Genomic DNA, 19,815 nt, shown 5'->3' on the forward strand with positions numbered 1-19,815 from the left:
GGCTCCATAGCTCAGGGGTTAGAGCACTGGTCTAGTAAACCAGGGGTCGTGAGTTCAAATCTCACTGGGGCCTCCTCAATTTTGATTCACTGGGAAGAGAGTGCTGTCCTATGATGAGAGATTGTGTAGAATGGGCCGATACTCTCTGGAGTTTAGGAGAATGAGAGGTGATCTCATTGAAACATACAAGATTCTGAGGGGGATTGACAGGGTAGATGCTGAGAGGCTGTTTCCCCCTGGCTGGAGAGTCTAGAACCAGGGGTCACAGGCTCAGGATAAGGGGTCGGCCATTTAAGACCGAGATGAGGAGGAATTTCTTCACTCAGAGGGTTGTGAATCTTTGGAATTCTCTGCCCCAGAGGGCTGTGGATGCTGAGTCTTTGAGTCTATTCAAGGCTGAGATCGATAGAATTTTGGACTCATGGGGAATTAAGGGATATGGAGATCGGGCGGGAAAGTGGAGTTGAGGTCGATGATCAGCCATGATCTTATTGAATGGCGGAGCAGGCTCGAGGGGCCGAGTGGCTGACTCCTGCTCCTATTTCTTATGTTCTTAAAGAAATTATTATTATTACTAAAAGAACAGTACTAGCAAAATTAATGGGACTAAAAGTCGACAAATCCCAAGGACCGGATGACCTACATCTTAGGGTTTTGAAAGAGGTGGCCATTGGGATAGTGGACGCACTGGTTGTCATCTTCCAAAATTCTATAGATTCTGGAACGGTTCCTGCAGATTGGAGGACAGCAAATGTAACCCCGCTATTTAAGAAAGGAGGGAGAGAGAAAACGGGGAACTACAGACCTGTTAGCCTCACATCAGTAGTTGGGAAAATGCTGGAATCTATTATAAAGGATGCAATAACTGGGCACTTAGAAACTAATAGTAAGATTGCGTAGAGTCAACATGGATTTATGAAAGGAAAATCCTGTTTAACAAACCTATTGGAGTTCACAGAAATCCCACAGTGCATATAGAGGCCATTTCAGCTCATCAAGCCTGCACCGACACATATCCCACGTGATCCCTGTAACCCCTACACCAACCCCACCCTATTCACCTAACACTAAGGGTCAATTTATCATAACCAATCAGCCTAACCCACACATCTTTGGACTGTGGGAGGAAACCAGAGCACCCGGAGAAAACCCACGCAAACACAGGGAGAACGGGCAAACTCCACACAGACAGTCACCCGAGGCCAGATTCAAACCCGGGTTCGTGGCACTGTGAGGCAACAGTGCTAACCACTATGCCACCGTGCTCCCTGTTTTTTGAGGATGTAAATAGTGGAGTAGACAAAGGGGAACAGGTAGATGTGGTGTATCTGGATTTTCAGAAGGCCTTCGATAAGGTCCCACACAAGAGGTTGGTGAACAAAATTAGGGCACATGGAATTGGGGGTAATATACTAGCATGGATTGAGAATTAGTTAACAGACAGAAAACAAAGAGTAGGGACAAACGGGTCTTTTTCAGGATGGCAGGCTGTGACTAGCTGGGTACCCCAATGATTGGTGCTTGGGCCCCAGCTATTCATAATCTATATCAATGATTTGGATGAGGGGACTAAATGTAACATTTCCAAATTTGCTGATGATACAAAGCTAGGTGGCAGTGTCAGTTGTGAAGAGGATGTGAAGAGGCTTCAAGGGGATCTCGACAGGCTCAGTGAGTGGGCGAGAACATGGCAGATGGAATATAATGTGGATAAATGTGAAGGGAAGGGGGAGGGGTGGGGCGGGAGAGGGAGGGGGAGAGAGAGGGAAGGGGAGGAGGGGGAGGGGGAGGGACGGGAAATTTCTAAATTTGCGGATGACACCAAATTGCGGAGAGAGATAGCCAATACTGAGGAGGACTGCAATAAGTTACAGGAGGACATTAATTAACTTGCAGAATGGGCATATAATTGACAAATGAGGTTCAGCACAGATAAATGTGAGGTATTACATTTTGGTAGGAAGAATAGGGAGGTCACTTATCACTTGGAGGGTGCGAGTCTGGGTGGGGTAGAGGAACAAAGGGATCTCGGAGTACAAATACACAAATCACTAAAAGTTGCGACACAGGTTAACAAGGCCATAAAAAAAGCAAACCAAGCACTAGGGTTTATTTCTAGAGGGATAGAATTGAAAAGTAGGGAAGTTATCGAAACATCGAACCTGGGTTAGACCACACTTGGAGCACTGCGTACAGTTCTGGTCACCATATTATAAAAAGGATATTGAGGCACTGGAGAGGGTGCAGAGAAGATTTACAAGGATGATACCAGAAATGCGAGGGTATACATATCAGGAAAGGATGAACAGGCTGGGTCTCTTTTCTCTTGAAATAAGAAGGCTGAGGGGTGACCTAATAGAGGTCTTTAAAATGATGAAAGGTTTTGATAGAGTGGATACAGAGAGAGTGTTTCCACTTGTGGGGAAGAGCATAACTAGAGGCCATCAATATAAGATCGTCACCAAGAAATCCAATGGGGAATTCAGGAGAAACTTCTTTACCCAGAGAGTGGTGAGAATGTGGAACTCGCTGCCACAGGGAGTGGTTGAAGCGAATAGTATCGATGCATTTAAGGGGAGGCTGGACAAGGAGATGAGGGAGAAGGGAATCGAGGGTTACGCTGATAGAGTTAGATGAGGAAAGACGGGAGGAGGCTCGAGTGGAGCATAAACGCCGGCGTGGACTGGTTGGGCCGAATGGCCTCTTTCTGTGCCGTATATCCGATGGAATCCTGTGTAAATGCATCTCAGCTACTCGTCTCAAACCAGGCCCTGTGGGAGCGAGTTCCACATTCTCACCACTCTCTGGGTCAAGAAGTTTCTCCTGAATTCCTTAGTTTAGCAGCAACTTTGAAAAGGGGGAATGGGAGATACACTTGAAGTAGAAACATTCGCAGGGCTACGGGGAAAGAGCAGGGGGGAGTGGGACTAATGGGACAGAATCTTTCAAAGAGCCGGCACAGGCACGGTGGGCCGAATGGCCTCCTTGTGTGCTGTATCATTCTGTGATTGTTCAGGGATGAATCATTGTGAATGTTTGTTTGGGCCCCACCTCCTTGTTAACAATAGTAAGATTAAAATAGGTAATTAAAGCCCAGGTGGCTCCATAGCTCAGGGGTTAGAGCACTGGTCTTGTAAACCAGGGGTCGTGAGTTCAAATCTCACTGGGGCCTACTCAATTTTGACTTCTGTTTCTAAATTCACCATCAATTAGCGACACTGTCGACACCATCAACCAAAACGGTTCACTCTGCACTTTCAACACAGCCCACAGCAGTTTCACTTTCCAGCCCCAGTTTCACAGAATCACAGAAACCCCACAGTGCAGATCGAGGCCATTTCGGCCCATCGAGCCTGCACCGACACATATCCCACCCGATCCCCGTAACCCCTACATCAACACATATCCCACCCTATCCCCGTAACCCCACGTATTTAACCCCCCTAACACTAAGGGTCAATTTATCATAGCCAATCAACAGATTCAATCGTGGCTTTCAAAAGGGAACTGGATAAGCACCTGAAGGATCAATATTGTCAGGGCGGCGGGGGAGTGGGACTCGCTGAAGTGCTCTTGCAGAGAGCTGGCACGGGCTCGACGGGCCGAAATGGCCTCCTTCTGTGCTGTAACCATTCTTCGATTCCATGATATCAAATCTCAGACACACCAGTATATCCTGATTGTTAAGTCTGTGTGTTATATTGAGAATTACTACACAGACCACAAGAGTAAACTTTAACAGGTCTTTACTAGTTGAGGGTCAGGGCGGAACTGCCCAATAAATCATTACACAGCACTTATATACCGGTGTGGTCACCCCCGGTATTGCAGTATACAGCAGCCAAGATAAAGTAATGCAACTCCTAAAATAGTTCTCTTAAAGGTGGAACGGTTACATACACTACAATCCTCCCTTTTTAGCTTAACAGTATATATTTCCCATTAAACATAACATCATAACATATCTACACAACTTCATGTAAAACAGATTCAGTCTCTGAGGGGCGCCTCCTGCGCTTCCTGACTCGGTTCGGATAACGCCTCGGTGGTGTAGTGGTTCTCGGTGGTGTAGTAGGTTCTCGTTGCTGGGGTGACTCATCTAAGAGTCCTTCACTGGACTTAACAGCTTGAACTTTCGTAACTTCAGAACCAGCATTGCTGACTTCTAAAGGCTCGAGTACCTTGGGAAGTTTTTCTACTTCCTGACTGATTTGGCTCAGTTCGGAGGGACCACGTGCGTGACCTGGTAGAGGTGATAATGGTTCAGATGAGTCATCATCTTCTGCTTCTTCTCTATTGTCTTCTATTTCCTCCATGCCCAGCTGGACGTTAGCCAGCTTATGTTCCAAATCCAGACATCTCTCCTGAAGAGACTTCTTCATGTGTTCAGCTTCATCCAGCTTTTTCTGGGCTTCCTGCAAATCTTTTACTAATGACATCACTTGTGATTTCAATACTTCAACTTCATTCGGAGATTGATTGTTCGGACTATTCAATCCCTCTACTGGAGCAGCTGTTTCAGCATTCTGTTGTGCTACATTGACGTGAGTCAGCATACTCTTGGCATCCAAGGGCTGCTCTGCTGCAATCTTCTCAGTCTGTGTTGCAACCTCAGCTGTTTCAATAACTTTTGAGAGCTCCGAAACCCTTTCCTTTGAAGATTGAAGCTCGTGTTCAAGTTTTTCCAATTTCAGAGTCTTGTCCCTCCGCATATGAAGGAGTTGGCTGACCGTTAACTCTTCTGACATCAGACGTTTCCCAGTATCGTCGTCATGTGTTTTTGACGTATAGGCTGCAGGGCTGTTTGTAACCTTGCACTGGGGGTCCTTTGTTGCTTTTAATTCACCATCATCCGCAGCCTCCACCGTTCGAATTTCAACAAATGAATCGTCCGGTGATGCTGCACCCAACTTCAGTAGGAGCTCGGAATTCATGGCAACCAAATCAGCCTTTCCTGCCTGCAACCTGCTAACAAGCGCCTTCAGTTGCTGAACAGCTTGCTCCACCAGATTAGAGCACGCACCTTCAAAAACTGAATCAGCTTTGATTCGTTTGGCCTCCTCGCGCAGACGGTTTGTGTGTTCCTGCTCCATTTTCTCAATCAGCTGCTTCTGCTGTCTTCCCAGATTCTCCAACTCTGTGTCAAAGAACTTTTTCTTTGCACTCATCTCCTGCTCAAAACGGCGAATCATTTGTTCTAATTGCTGTTGTAGTTTGAGATTGAGTTAAGTTCGAGCCCGGTGTTCCTCAGAAATGTGCATGTCTGTAGACTGGACAGACTCAGAATTCTCTGTCAAACAATGTTGTTGTTGTTCAGTGGAATTCTGTTCTGATACTTTGTTCTCTCCTGAAGCATTTATACACTCCTTCGTTTTTCCATCATTAGTCTGCAAGTCCATTTTAGACTTGTCTTTTGCACATGGGCTGGTCTTACCATCATCAGTTTCAGGGTCTGAGCTGATTGTCTTCACCGAGTTCTCACTCTCTGCTTTGTCACTGTCACTGCTGCATATGCCCTCATCCAATATTCTGGACAATCGTGCAGGTTTGACATCTTTTCTTTTTCCGGAATCTCCCGTTATTGCTTTTAGGGAGTGCCAGTCCATATTTATTTTCCTGATCCACTCCCGTCCCAGAAGTGGTGGACCTCCTTCAGGTAGTACATATATGTCCATTCCTTGGTGTTCTTTGCCCTTGTGTACCACCTTGACTTTTATCCTTCCGATGGGGTATACTCTTTGCCCCGTGTATGTCTTTAATACTATCTCTGTATCCCGTAGGGGAATATGTGTGAATAACCTTTTGTAGTCTTGCTTATTCATGACCGTCAATGCCGATCCGGTGTCCAATTCCATCTTCACATGGACTCCTGCTATCTGCAGTGTGACCCAGATAGTTTGTCGGTCAGCTTCCTTACTCACATTGTGAATTCTCAGACTACCCAGTTCCTTGCTGTTGGAGTCTGAATCCGAATTCTGTTCATCCGAACTCTTCTCAGCCACCTTATGTACCTTTCTGCACTTTTCCTGTGGTGACTTTTTGTTGCTGGTCTTCTTTCCTGACCGGCATACTTTAGCTATGTGACCAAGCTTGCCACATTTTCTACATTCCTGGTTTTTAAACCAGCATTGGTTCTGATCGTGTGTTGTCATCCCACAATGATAACATTTCGTTGTACCCAAAGCCATTTGATCTACGCTGAGTACCGCTGCCTTCAGCTGCATTTCCGCAGTGCCTCTCGCTGCGGCTTCGTGTGATGCTGCAATAGTGACAGCCTTATCAAGTGTAAGATCATTCTCTTCAAGCAGCCGCTTTTGTGTTCCTTCTTTCGACAATCCACACACGAATTTGTCTCTCAGTGCCTCTGTCAGACTTTCCCCAAACTGACAGTATTTCGCTAGCTTACGCAGTTCAATTAAATACTCCGCGTTGCTTTCCTCTTTCAGTTGCGTTCGCGCATAAAATTTAAATCGTTCCGCTAACATCAGCGGTGTGGGGTTCAAATGATTTTTCAGAACAGCAACAATTTTAGCGAAAGTCTGATCCGCCGGTTTAGCTGGTGATAGAAGATGCTTCAATAGCCCGTATGTCTTCGCACCCATTGAGTTTAGTAAGGTTAGTGCTTTATCTTCATCTGATATTTTATTTGCCTTACAATATATCTCTATGCGTTCTACATACGTGGCCCAATCTTCAACATCGGGATCGAAATCATTCATGTTACCACGCTTAGGCATCCTCGCAATCTTCTTGAGAAACAAAAGAATTTTTTTTTTTTTACAAAATGGCGGTTTCCCGCGCTTGTCTTCTTCCCCCGCTTCCGAAAATGGCGGCTTCCCGCGTTTGCCTTTCTCCCCCGCTGGCTGTAATGGCGATTGCCGATTTGCTGCGTTCGCCCTCCCCCAGCGGTTTTCGAATCGTGCCTCCCAGCCGCTCTTGCAGTCTGGTCCTTTCCCCTGGCTGCGGCTGAGTTCTCCGCGTTTTTTTAAATTTTCTCCCGCGCCTTACGCTGACCCGGTCGCTGTGCCTCGCGGCCTCGGTAGCTGCCCGGCCTTTTTCACCGGTCGCGGTCGAGCTCTCTCTCGACGCTGTTGCGTCTCCCAGCCCGCTTGCAGCCCGGTCTTTCGCACCGGCTGCGTTTACATTCACCGCGGCTCCCGTGCCTTACGCTGCCCCAGTCTCAGCGCCTCTGGCCCCGACTTCTGTCCGGCTCTTTTCCCCGGCCGTGGTCGAGTTCTCTGCCCTTAAATTCTCCGTTTTTCCCTCCCCTAATTCACAGTCAACGTTGCCGACTGGCTGCTCGTCGCTGATCGGCTTACCCACCACCGTGATAGAAGGGATGATCACTGCCTGTTGCTGGTGGAAGGCTTCGTGTCAGAATTCTTCCTTTGCTCTGCAGACCCGAGTCTTCTCTCAGCAGAATGATGAGGGCGGATGCCTCCTCTCGACGCCCGATAAACTGCCTTGGATGTATCTCTGCCGCAGGGTAAGATCGTACTCGTTGCCACTGTTAAGTCTGTGTGTTATAGTGAGAATTACTACACAGACCACAAGAGTAAACTTTAACAGGTCTTTACTAGTTGAGGGTCAGGGCGGAACTGCCCAATAAATCATTGCACAGCACTTATATACCGGTGTGGTCACCCCCGGTATTACAGTATACAGCAGCCAAGATAAAGTAGTGCAACTCTTAAAATAGTTCTCTTAAAGGTGGAACGGTTACATACACTACACTGATATTTCACATTTCCTGCCTAGATTGATTCCTGGGATGAGAGGGCTGTCCTATGATGAGAGATTGTGTAGAATGGGCCGATACTCTCTGGAGTTTAGAAGAATGAGAGGTGATCTCATTGAAACATACAAGATTCTGAGGGGGATTGACAGGGTAGATGCTGAGAGGTTGTTTCCCCCTGACTGGAGAGTCTAGAACCAGGGGTCACAGTCTCAGGATAAGGGGTCGGCCATTTAGGACTGAGATGAGGAGGAATTTCTTCACTCAGAGGGTTGTGAATCTTTGGAATTCTCTGCCCCAGAGGGCTGTGGATGCTGAGTCTTTGAGAATATTCAAGGCTGAGATCGATAGAATTTTGGACTCATGGGGAATTAAGGGATATGGAGATCGGGCGGGAAAGTGGAGTTGAGGTCGATGATCAGCCATGATCTTATTGAATGGCGGAGCAGGCTCGAGCGGCCGAGTGGCCGACTCCTGCTCCTCTTTCTTATGTTCTTAAAGAAATTATTATTATTACTAAAAAAACAGTACTAGCAAAATTAATGGGACTAAAAGTCGACAAATCCCAAGGGCCGGATGGCCTACATCTTAGAGTTTTGAAAGAGGTGGCCATTGGGATAGTGGACGCACTGGTTGTCATCTTCCAAAATTCTTTAGATTCTGGAACGGCTCCTGCAGATTGGAGGACAGCAAATGTAACCCCGCTATTTAAGAAAGGAGGGAGAGAGAAAACGGGGAACTACAGACCTGTTAGCCTCACATCAGTAGTTGGGAAAATGCTGGAATCTATTATAAAGGATGCAATAACTGGGCACTTAGAAACTAATAGTAAGATTGGGTAGAGTCAACATGGATTTATGAAAGGGAAATCCTGTTTAACAAACCTACTGGAGTTCTTTGAGGATGTAACTAGTGGAGTAGACAAAGGGGAACAATAGATGTGGTGTATCTGGATTTTCAGAAGGTCTTCGATAAGGTCCCACACAAGAGGTTGGTGAACAAAATTAGGGCCCATGGAATTGGGGGTAATATACTAGCATGGATTGAGAATTGGTTAACAGACAGAAAACAAAGAGTAGGGATAAACGAGTCTTTTTCAGGATGGCAGGCTGTGACTAGTGGGATACCGCAAGGATCGGTGCTTGGGCCCCAGCTATTCACAATCTATATCAATGATTTGGATGAGGGGACTAAATGTAACATTTCCAAATTTGCTGATGATACAAAGCTAGGTGGCAGTGTTAGTTGTGAAGAGGATGTGAAGAGGCTTCAAGGGGATCTCGACAGGCTCAGTGTGTGGGCGAGAACATGGCAGATGGATTATAATGTGGATAAATGTGAAGGGAAGGGGGAGGGGCGGGAGAGGGAAGGGTGAGAGAGGGGTGAGTGGGGGCGGTGGGAGAGGGAGGTGGAGGGTTGGGAAGGGGAGGGGAGGGGTGGGAGGGGGAGGGAAGGGGGAGGGAGAGAGAGGGAGGGGCGGGGTGAGAGAGGGAGAGGGCGAGATGGGGAGGGGCGGAAGAGGGAGGGAGGGGGTTGAGAGTGGGTGTGGGGGAAGGAGGGGGAGTGGCGGGATGGGAGGGGATAGGCGGGAGAGGGAGGGGAGTGGGAGAGGCGAGAGAGGGAGGGCAAGGGAGAGGGGTCGGAGAGAGAGGGAAGGGGAAGAGGGGGAGGGGCAGGACATTTCTAAATTTGTGGATGACACCAAATTGTGGGGAGATAGTCAGTACTGAGGAGGATTGCAACAAGTTACAGGAGGACATTAATAAACTTGCAGAATGGGTAATTAATTGACAAATGAAGTTCAACACAGATAAATATGAGGTTATGGCCCAGAAATTCAGGTCGGGGGCTTCCCGCGGGTGTAAGCTCCCAATCTGCACTTACCTTGCGCGCCGGTCGTTGAGCTCTGGGCCCCCGTGGAATTCCGATCCGGGGCCTGGTCCAGCTGCCGGCGCGCAGTGCTTGCGTATCCCAGGGGCGCAGTTAGTTTGCTGCGTCCCCTGGGATCACGTTGGCCATGGGAAGCCAATCGGAGCAGGGAATGCTCCATTCATAAGTCTGACAGGAAGTGCTGTCAAGACTTATAAATACTACGGCCCCAAAATAGCACTAAATCTTCAAATAAATAAAAAAAAGCACCTTTTTTAAATAAACTATAAATTACATGAAATAACTATTTTAAACAATAATTTAAATTTTTGAAAAATAATTTTATTTTCTAACGGGGCTAAAAATATACTTACCTTTCTTTAAAGTATTTAAAAATAATAAACCTGTGGTAAAAATGTTTGAATTTTAATTAATTCATCACTTACCTTGTAAAAAGCAGGCCTTACACCTGCTTTTTACATTTCTAACTTTTGGAGACTTACCCTCCCGGGAAAACCTGTAAAAAAAAACGAAGCTCGATGCGCACGTGCAGCCTCTCCCGCGCACGCGTTCGACCTCTGAACCCCTTCGTTCAGGGGGACGGAATTGCCGGTTTGCCGCGCATGCGCAGTGCATGCAGTAAACCGGCACTTCCATTGGGCCTACGGGTAAGTACCCTGTACGTACTCACCCGTGGAGACCCAAATTTCTGCCCCATTACATTTTGGTAGGAAGAATAGGGAGGTCACTTATCACTCGGAGGGTGCGAGTCTGGGTGGGGTAGAGGAACAAAGGGATCTCGGAGTACAAATACACAAATCACTAAAAGTTGCGACGCAGGTTAGCAAGGCCACAAAAAAAGCAAACCAAGCACTAGGGTTTATTTCTAGAGGGATAGAATTGAAAAGTAGGGAAGTTATTCTAAACCTCAAATCAAATCAAATCAAATCAACTTCTATTGTCATTGTTCGTGCACAAGTGCAGTACAACGAAATGTAGGCTTGCGGCTCCCGAGAGTGTACATTTAGATTAAGACATTTAAACATTCAACATACATTTGACTTGTAATACAGTAACATAAACATAACCATAATAAAGTGCATTGGCAGATGTGCAGGCTTTAGAGTTTATTTGTGGAGTTCAGTAGGATGACAGCCCTGGGAAAGAAGCTGTTCCTAAATCTGGTCGTACGGGTGTGAATGCATCTGTAGCGTCTCCCAGATGGCAGGAGGGCGAACAGACTGTGGCTGGGGTGGGTAGGGTCTTTGATGATGGACCGTGACCTCCGTAGACAGCGTTTCTGGTATATGTGCTCTATGGTCGGTAGCCGGGTGCCGGTAATGCGTTGGGCAGTTTTGACTACCCGCTGCAGGGCTTTCCGGTCATAGTAGCTACAGCTGCCATACCATACTGTGATACAGTTTGTCAGGATGCTCTCTATTGTGCAGTGGTAAAGGTTAGAGAGGATCAGGGGTGACAGGTTACATCCCTTCAGCCTCCTTAGGAAATATAGGCGCTGCTGGGCCTTCTTCACCAGAGAGGAGGTATTGAGGGACCAGGAGAGGTCTTCCGTGATGTGGACTCCGAGGAACTTAAAGCTGTCCACCCTTTCCACCACAGCCCCATTGATGTGGATGGGGGTGTGACTCCCGCCTTTAGACTTCCTGAAGTCCACAATGATTTCTTTGGTTTTTTTGATGTTAAGAGCCAGGTTGTTATCGGCGCACCACTTCACGAGATGCTGGACCTCCTCCCTGTAGGCTGTCTCATCGTTGTTGGTGATCTGGCCTACTACCGTGGTATCATCTGCAAACTTGATGATGGTGTTGGAACCATGAACAGCCACACAGTCGTGGGTGAAGAGGGAGTAGAGGAGGGGGCTCAGCACACATCCTTGTGGGGCCCCCGTGTTCAGGGTCGGGGGGGGAGGTGTGGTTACCTAATTTGACAGACTGGGGTCTGTTTGTTAGGAAGTCCAGGGTCCAGTTGCAGAGGGAAGTGTTCAGGCCAAGAGTTTGGAGTTTGGTGGCCAGCTTGTTGGGGACGATAGTGTTGAATGCTGAGCTGTAGTCTATGAACAGCATTCTGATGTAGGTCTCCTTGCCATCTAAGTGATTCAGTGCCGAGTGTAGAGCAGTTGTGATTGCATCCTCCGTTGATCTGTTTGCACGATAGGCAAACTGGTGTTGGTCAAGAGAGGCGGGAGCACTGGCTTTGATGTGAGCCAGGACCAGTCTCTCGAAACACTTCATTATGATGGGTGTGAGTGCGACAGGTCGATGGTCGTTCAGGCACGTCACAGCCGTTTGTTTTGGCACAGGAATAATGGTAGCGGTCTTGAAGCATGTAGGGACTACTGCCTGGGCCAATGAAAGATTGAAGATGGCGGTGAAGACACCAGCCAGCTGATCAGCACATTCCTTGAGTACCCGTCCAGGGATGCTATCCGGTCCAGCAGCCTTTCGTGTGTTCACTCCGCGTAGAACACCCCTTACGTCGGAGGTCGACAGAGTGAGCACCTGGTCTTCCGGGGGTGGCAAGGCTTTGGTAGCCGGCTCCCTGTTGTCCCTGTCGAAGCGAGCGTAGAAGTTGTTAAGCTCCTCCGGAAGGGAGGCATCGCTAACCGGGGGGCTGGTGTTTTTGCCCTTGTAGTCAGTGATGGACTGGATGCCTTGCCACATGCGCCGGGGGTCCGAGTTGTTGTGGAAATGATCCTCTATCCGCAGTGTCTGTTTCCTTTTGGCAGTCCTGATACCCTTTTTTAGGTTGGTCCAAGCTGCACTGTAAGCCGACGCGTCGCCAGATTTAAATGCTGCGTCGCGTGCTTTCAACGGTGAGTGGACCTCTCCGTTCATCCAGGGTTTCTGGTTGGGGTATGTCCTGATATTTTTAAGGGTCGTGACGACCTCGACGCAGCTGTTAATGTAGAATAGCACTGTGAAACCTGTATCGAACCTTGGTTAGACCATACTTGGAGTACTGCGTACAGTTCTGGTCGCCATATTATAAAAAGGATATAGAGGCACTGGAGAGGGTGCAGAGAAGATTTACAAGAATGATAGCAGAAATACGAGGATGTAGCGGTACCACTGAGTGTCCCTTACTTACCGTACATAATTCCCTTTAACGTAACGATGTAGCCGGTGCGGGGCTTTCCTCCTTTGGGAGCACGGGCAAACGCGATGACGCGGGCGAACGCGATGACGCGGGTTAACGCGATGACGTCACGTCGCACATCACGTGACCGTCCCAAGCGCGGGCAAACGCGATGACGTCATCACGCAAGTCACGTGACTACCCAAGCGCGGGAAGAACGTGGTGACGTCATCACGCAATCCACGGGACTGCCTACTCAGTCCTCGTGGCGTCTCCGTCTGGTGAAGACCGATTTTATGGCTCTCCTGTAGCGAGCTCAGCTACCTGTTTGAATTCCTCTGTTCCTGCATTAAAAACCTTTTTGATTGTTCTCCTGGAGTCGAACTCGATTATTAAGTAGGAATTCGTCCAATACCTACAGCGGTGAACCCGAATACCTACAATTGGTGACCAACGACGTGAAGACGGGGACTCATCAATACCTACATTGGTGACCCCGTTTTTCGGGAACGTTTTTCACGAAAGCAGCGCAGCCAGACCCCGATTTTTCGTGAACGTCTTTCACGAAAGAAGCACGCCTGGGAGCTACAGCCGTTTCGCTCAGCTACCGCAACACCGGGAGCAACAACCGCCCTCGTGCTTTATCCTGGTAGAAGCCCCGTTCGCCTTGTGCAACATCGATACGGCGCAGACCACGTATCTGGATACGGTCTCCGTTTTAGACAGCTCTGCCGAATTTCGGAGCGTCAGCCTCTTCAACAACCCCATTGCAGAACAGCAAGTATAACACCCTCACAGCGTGGGTGCAGCACGTTTACGGGCTCACAGGATCGGAGCGCGCCCCGGCGGAGAGGCCACGAGGACTCAGTCCTCGCAAACCACCCCTCGCAACCCACGAGGACTCGCCCCTCGCAACCCACGAGGATTCGCTCCTCGCAACCCACGAGGATTCGCTCCTCGCAACCCATGAGGACCCACCCCTCGCAAACCACGAGGATTCCTCCCTCGCAAACCACGAGGATTCCTCCCTCGCGAACCACGAGGACCCATCCCTCGCAAACCACGAAGATTCGCCCCTCGCAAACCACGAGGACCCATCTCCCGCCGACGCTGCACCAGCCCGTCAGCCTGCTGGTCTGTTTCTTCTACCACGCTTTTCGGCGCGACGGCGAAGCGCTGCCGCCCTCCCGGCAGTTTTCCCCCAACCGAAATCAACAACAACTAGAAGCGTTGCCGCCCTCTCTACAGTGTTCCCCTCAACGAAAGCAAACATCTACTGACGCTGCGACCATTGAGGACGGGTCCAACGGGCATCCCGCGGCCGCGACCGGCCATGCGAAAATTGCTTTCATCACCGATCACTGATCAACGCAGCAACGGTTCACTCTCTTCTGTGTTACCGTAGCAGCACTACGGCACGCACCGTTCCGTGCGTTCCCGACTGCCGGAGAGTTCGCTCGCCTGTCGGCGAGTTCACCGACCTGCCCAGACCCACGTTTTTTGCCTCCTGGATCATCCGTTCGGCGTTCCTGCCGATTTCGTCAGACTGGGGACCTTTTCCCAACAATGACAGAGCCATGGTCCGCGTCTGCCCAACCTGCCAGTCGCTATGACGCGGCCAGCTGTTTCGCCCCGGCGCCCGTTTCGAACCACGGGCTACAGAGGTCACATGCTTCCACAGTCCTTCACAGGGCTGAATACGTTTTATTCACCCTAACACGCATCGGGATCCGCTCAAGACCCCATCTACCAGACCATATATTTCAACCTCACCCGCCACGTCGAGACAGCACGACCGCCCGCCTGACCATCAACCACCCATCGTCGTTACGGCACACCTGGAACGATCGTCCGCCTGACCACCAGCGACCCATCGTCGTTACGCCAACCCAAGTACGACCGCCCGCCAGACCGCCAACCACCCAGCAGTCTCCGTCTCGAGGCTACAGGAGTCATTCGGACAGACTCGTCAGACCACCTCACTGTTCGACGTCCGTTAAAGCGAATTCTGGGGGGGCGCATGTAGCGGTACCACCGAGTGTGCCTTACTTACCGTACATAATTCCCTTTAACGTAACGATGTAGCCGGTGCGGGGCTTTCCTCCTTTGGGAGCGCGGGCGAACGCGATGACGCGGGTTAACGCGATGACGTCACGTCGCACATCACGTGACCATCCCAAGCGCGGGCAAACACGATGACATCATCACACAAGTCACATGACTACCCAAGCGCGGGAAGAACGCGATGACGTCATCACGCAATCCACGGGACTGCCTACTCAGTCCTCGTGGCGTCTCCGTCTGGTGAAGACCTATTTTATGGCTCTCCTGTAGCGAGCTCAGCAACCTGTTTGAATTCCTCTGTTCCCGCATTAAAAACCTTTTTGATTGTTCTCCTGGAGTCGAACTCGATTATTCAGTAGGAATTCGTCCAGTACCTACATCGGTGAGCCCGAATACCTACAAGGATATACATATCAGGAAATGATGAACAGGCTGGGTCTCTTTTTTCTTGAAATAAGAAGGCTGAGGGGTGACCTAATAGAGGTCTTTAAAATGATGAAAGGTTTTGATAGAGTGGATACAGAGAGAGTGTTTCCACTTGTGGGGAAGAGCATAACTAGAGGCCATCAATATAAGATCGTCACCAAGAAATCCAATAGGGAATTCAGGAGAAACTTCTTTACCCAGAGAGTGGTGAGAATGTGGAACTCGCTGCCACAGGGAGTGGTTGAAGCGAATAGTATCGATGCATTTAAGGGGAGGCTGGACAAGGAGATGAGGGAGAAGGGAATCGAGGGTTACACTGATAGATTTAGATGAGGAAAGACGGGAGGAGGCTCGAGTGGAGCATAAACGCCGGCGTGGACTGGTTGGGCCGAATTTTTTAAATTTTTTAATTCAGTGATGGGATGTGGGCGTCGCTGGCTGGCTAGGCCTGCATTTAGTGCCCATCCCTAATTGCCCTTGAGAAGGTGAGCCGCCTTCTTGAACCGCTGCAGTCCATATGGTGTAGGTACACCCACAATGCTGTTAGGAAGGGAGTTCCAGGATTTTGGCCCAGCGACAGTGAAGGAACGGCGATACAGGTCCAAGTCAGGATGGTGTGTGGCTTGGAGGGGAACTTGTAGGTGGTGATGTTCCCTTGCGTCTGCTGCCCTTGTCCTTCTAAGTGGTAGAGGTCGCTGGTTTGGAAGGTGCTGTTGAAGGAGCTTTGGCGAGTTGCTGCAGTGCATCTTGTAGATGGTGCACACTGCAGCCACAGTGCGCCGGTGGTGGAGGGAGTGAATGTTGAAGGTGGTGGATGGAGTGCCAATCAAGCGGGCTGCTTTATCCTGAATGGTGTCGAGCTTCTTGAGTGTTGTTGGAGTTGCACTCATCCAGGCAAGTGGAGAGTATTCCATCGCACTCCTGACTTGTGCCTTGTAGATGGTGGAGAGGCTTTGGGGAGTCAGGGGGTGAGACAGTCGCTGCAGAATTCCCAGCCTCTGGCCTGCTCTTGTAGCCACAGAATATATATGGTCTCTTTCTGTGCCGTATATCCGATGGAATCCTGTGTAAATGCATCTCAGCTACTCGTCTCAAACCAGGCCCTGTGGGAGCGAGTTCCACATTCTCAGCACTCTCTGGGTCAAGAAGTTTCTCCTGAATTCCTTAGTTTAGCAGCAACTTTGAAATGGGGGAATGGGAGATACACTTGAAGTGGAAACATTCGCAGGGCTACGGGGAAAGAGCAGGGGGGAGTGGGACTAATTGGACAGAATCTTTCAAAGAGCCGGCACAGGCACGGTGGGCCGAATGGCCTCCTTGTGTGCTGTGTCATTCTGTGAATGTTCAGGGATGAACCATTGTGAATGTTTGTTTGGGCCCCACCTCCTTGTTAACAATAGTAAGATTAAAATAGGTAATTAAAGCACAGGTGGCTCCATAGCTCAGGGGTTAGAGCACTGGTCTTGTAAACCAGGGGTCGTGAGTTCAAATCTCACTGGGGCCTACTCAATTTTTTTCTAAATTCACCATCAATTAGCGACACTGTCGACACCATCAACCAGACCGGTTCACTCCACACTTTAAACACATCCCTCAGCAGTTTCACTTTCCAGCCCCAGTTTGGGACCAAACCAATTCAATCGCGGCTTTCAAAAGGGAATTGGATAAGCACCTGAAGGATAAATATTGGCAAGGCTACGGGGAAAGGGCGGGGGAGTGGGACGGGCTGAAGTGCTCTTGCAGAGAGCTGGCACGGGCTCGACGGGCCGAATGGCCTCCTTCTGTGCTGTAACCATTCTTCGATTCCATGATATCAAATCTCAGACCCACCAATATATCCTGATATTTCACATTTCCTGCCTAGATTGATTCCTGGGATGAGAGGGCTGTCCTATGAGGAGAGATTGTGTAGAATGGGCCGATACTCTCTGGAGTTTAGAAGAATGAGAGGTGATCTCATTGAAACATACAAGATTCTGAGGGGGATTGACAGGGTAGATGCTGAGAGGTTGTTTCCCCCTGGCTGGAGTGTCTAGAACCAGGGGTCACAGTCTCAGGATAAGGGTGTAGAAAATATTGGGGGTTATACTGGGGTTATTGCCTCTGGCCTGTCAGAGAGTATCTGAGTTGCTCCAGAGCCCCGTGCGGTTTCAAATCGCTCCCCTTTCCTGGTTCTGACCGCTGGACTTATTTCAGTAGCGATGTAGACAAAACGAGACTCGTGGTTGGGTGCAAAGAAGATCAGTATTTATTGAGGTAAAAAGAAATAAATTGAAAATAATCAATACAGCACACCTATGCTTAATACAGCACTTTTACTTAATACAGTACACCTTTGCTTAGTACAGCAGACTTTTACTTGATACAGCACACTTTTACTTAATACAGCACACCTTTGCTTAGTACAGCACTCTTTTGCTTAATAGGGGAGGAGAAAATGCACACATCGAGGGAAAATTGACTAAAATTACAATTTAACAAAAATTCCCCTTAATTCCCACCCCTAATACCTATCTAGGTTGCCTTGTAATGGGCCAGAAAAATCTATGCTCACCAGTGAACGCCTGCTCCGTGCCCTTGCAGTCTTAGCTTCTTCACCGCCCCGAAGTGGAGATACCCCAGTAATTCAAAAGTAACTGCTGGTATTCCACTCCTTTGGGCAGGCTGTTGAGTTGTTCTTCTTGCAGGCAGAGCACGGAGGCAAGGTGGCAGAGAGAGAGAGAGAGATGGCTTCCTGAGAAGCTATCTATATACCCCAATTGGGAGCCATAATGTTCGCGCCCAAATCCGGATGTATCTGGGCTATACAAAAGGGGTCGAACTGTCCCCATCGACTGCAATGGGTTTGAATGTATTACCCCATTCATTTGACTGGTATTCGCTCAGTTTAAATGTCTTACTGAATTTCAGTCAACAGCACTCAAATGGTTTGTAAACAAACCCATTGTCCTGTGGTCAGTTCAACCGCAATTGATTGACAGCTTTAAGTACTTAAGCCTTTGTGTCAACATTGTAGAGAGTTCTGTAAACAAACATCCATTGTCCTGTGGTGAAACTTCCTAAACTGCAGTTGATTGACAGTTTCAAGTACTTCATACATTCACACAGGCTGGCGTTTTTTTCAAATCCTTTGTAGATATACAAGCAGGCTGTCTTTTGTCTTCTGCCACGAGGTCTGACAGCCACATTGATACCCTGGGGTTTTAAGATATATTCCACCCAGGTTTTCTTTAATCAAAAAAGGAACCTTCGGGGCTGTAGAAATTTTTGAAATTCTTGTGAAACCTTACAAGGGGTCGGCCATTTAAGACTGAGATGAGGAGGAATTTCTTCACTCAGAGGATTGTGAATCTTTGGAATTCTCTGCCCCAGAGGGCTGTGGATTCTCAGTCTTTGAGTCTATCCAAGGCTGAGATAGATTGATTTTTTTGACTCTAGGGGAATCAAGGGATATGGGGATCGGGCGGGAAAGTGGAGTTGAGGTCGATGATCAGCCGTGATCTTATTGAATGGCGGAGCAGGCTCGAGGGGCCGCATGGCCTACTCCTGCTCCTAATTCTTATGTTCTTAGTATTGGTAGGACTGGCCGCCACACAGTCCTTCTGGAGACACAGTCCCGTCTTCACACTGAGGACACCCTCCATCGTGTTGTGTGGCACTACCACCGTGCTAAATCACACATTCATAGAATCATAGAAATTTAAGGCACATTTGGCCCATCGTGTCCATGCCGGCTGAAAGAGAGCTAACCAGCCTAATCCCACTTTCCAGCATTTAGTCCATAGCCCTGCAGGTTACGGCACTTCAAGAGCACATCCAAGTACTTTTTAAATGTGGTTAGGGTTCCTGCCTCTACCACCCTTTCAGGCAGTGAGTTCCAGACCCCCACAACCCTCTGGGTGAAGACATTTCCCCTCAAATCCCCTCTAAACCTTCCCCCAATTACTTTAAATCTGTGCCCCCTGGTTTTTGACCCCTCTGCTAAGGGAAATAGGTCCTTTCTATCCACTTTATCTAGGCCCCTCATAATTTTATACACCTCAATAAGGTCTCCCCTCAGCCTCCTCTGTTCCAAGGAAAACAGACCCAGCCTATCCAGTCTTTCCTCATAGCTAAGATTCTCTACTCCCAGCAACATCCTTGTAAATCTCCTCTGTACCCTCTCTAGTGCAATCACATCTTTCCTGTAATGTGGTGACCAGAACTGCACGCAGTACTCTAGCTGAGGCCTAACTAATGTTTTATACAGTTGAAGCATAACCCCCTGCTCTTGTATTCTATGCCACGGCTAATAATGTTGGGAGGACTCGTAAAAATCAACATTTCATTGTGCAGCGCACACGTCTGCTGCATATATGACAAATAAAATTGAATTGAATAAAGGCAAGTGTCCCGTATGCCTTCTTTAACCACCTTCTCTACCTGGCCTGCTACGGTGTGGAGATGTCGGTGTTGGACTGGGGTGGACAAATGTAAGAAGTCACACAACACCAGGTTATAGTCCAACAGCTTTATTTGAAATCACAAGCTTTCGGAGCGCTGCTCCTTCGTCAGGGATCTGTGGACATGCATGCCAAGGTCCCTCTTTTCATCTACACTTCTCAGTGTCCTACCATTTAATGTGT

At 48.7% G+C, this 19,815-nt stretch overlaps 3 non-coding genes across 3 annotated transcripts; all 3 read left to right on the forward strand.

Moving 5' to 3' along the window:
- On the forward strand, positions 1-73 carry trnat-agu (transfer RNA threonine (anticodon AGU)). Its single transcript has one exon. It is a non-coding gene; the product is annotated as a tRNA-Thr (tRNA).
- Positions 74-3,099: 3,026 nt separating this feature from the next.
- Positions 3,100-3,172, forward strand: trnat-ugu (transfer RNA threonine (anticodon UGU)). The gene has a single exon. It is a non-coding gene; the product is annotated as a tRNA-Thr (tRNA).
- A 13,449-nt stretch (positions 3,173-16,621) lies between these two features.
- Positions 16,622-16,694, forward strand: trnat-ugu (transfer RNA threonine (anticodon UGU)). The gene has a single exon. It is a non-coding gene; the product is annotated as a tRNA-Thr (tRNA).
- The last annotated feature ends 3,121 nt before the right edge of the window (positions 16,695-19,815 follow it).

The sequence above is a fragment of the Somniosus microcephalus genome, unplaced genomic scaffold, assembly GCF_052327205.1.
Source record: "Somniosus microcephalus isolate GS21.2 unplaced genomic scaffold, FLI_Smic_1.0 unresolved_chr2, whole genome shotgun sequence".
NCBI classification, from domain to species: domain Eukaryota; kingdom Metazoa; phylum Chordata; class Chondrichthyes; order Squaliformes; family Somniosidae; genus Somniosus; species Somniosus microcephalus.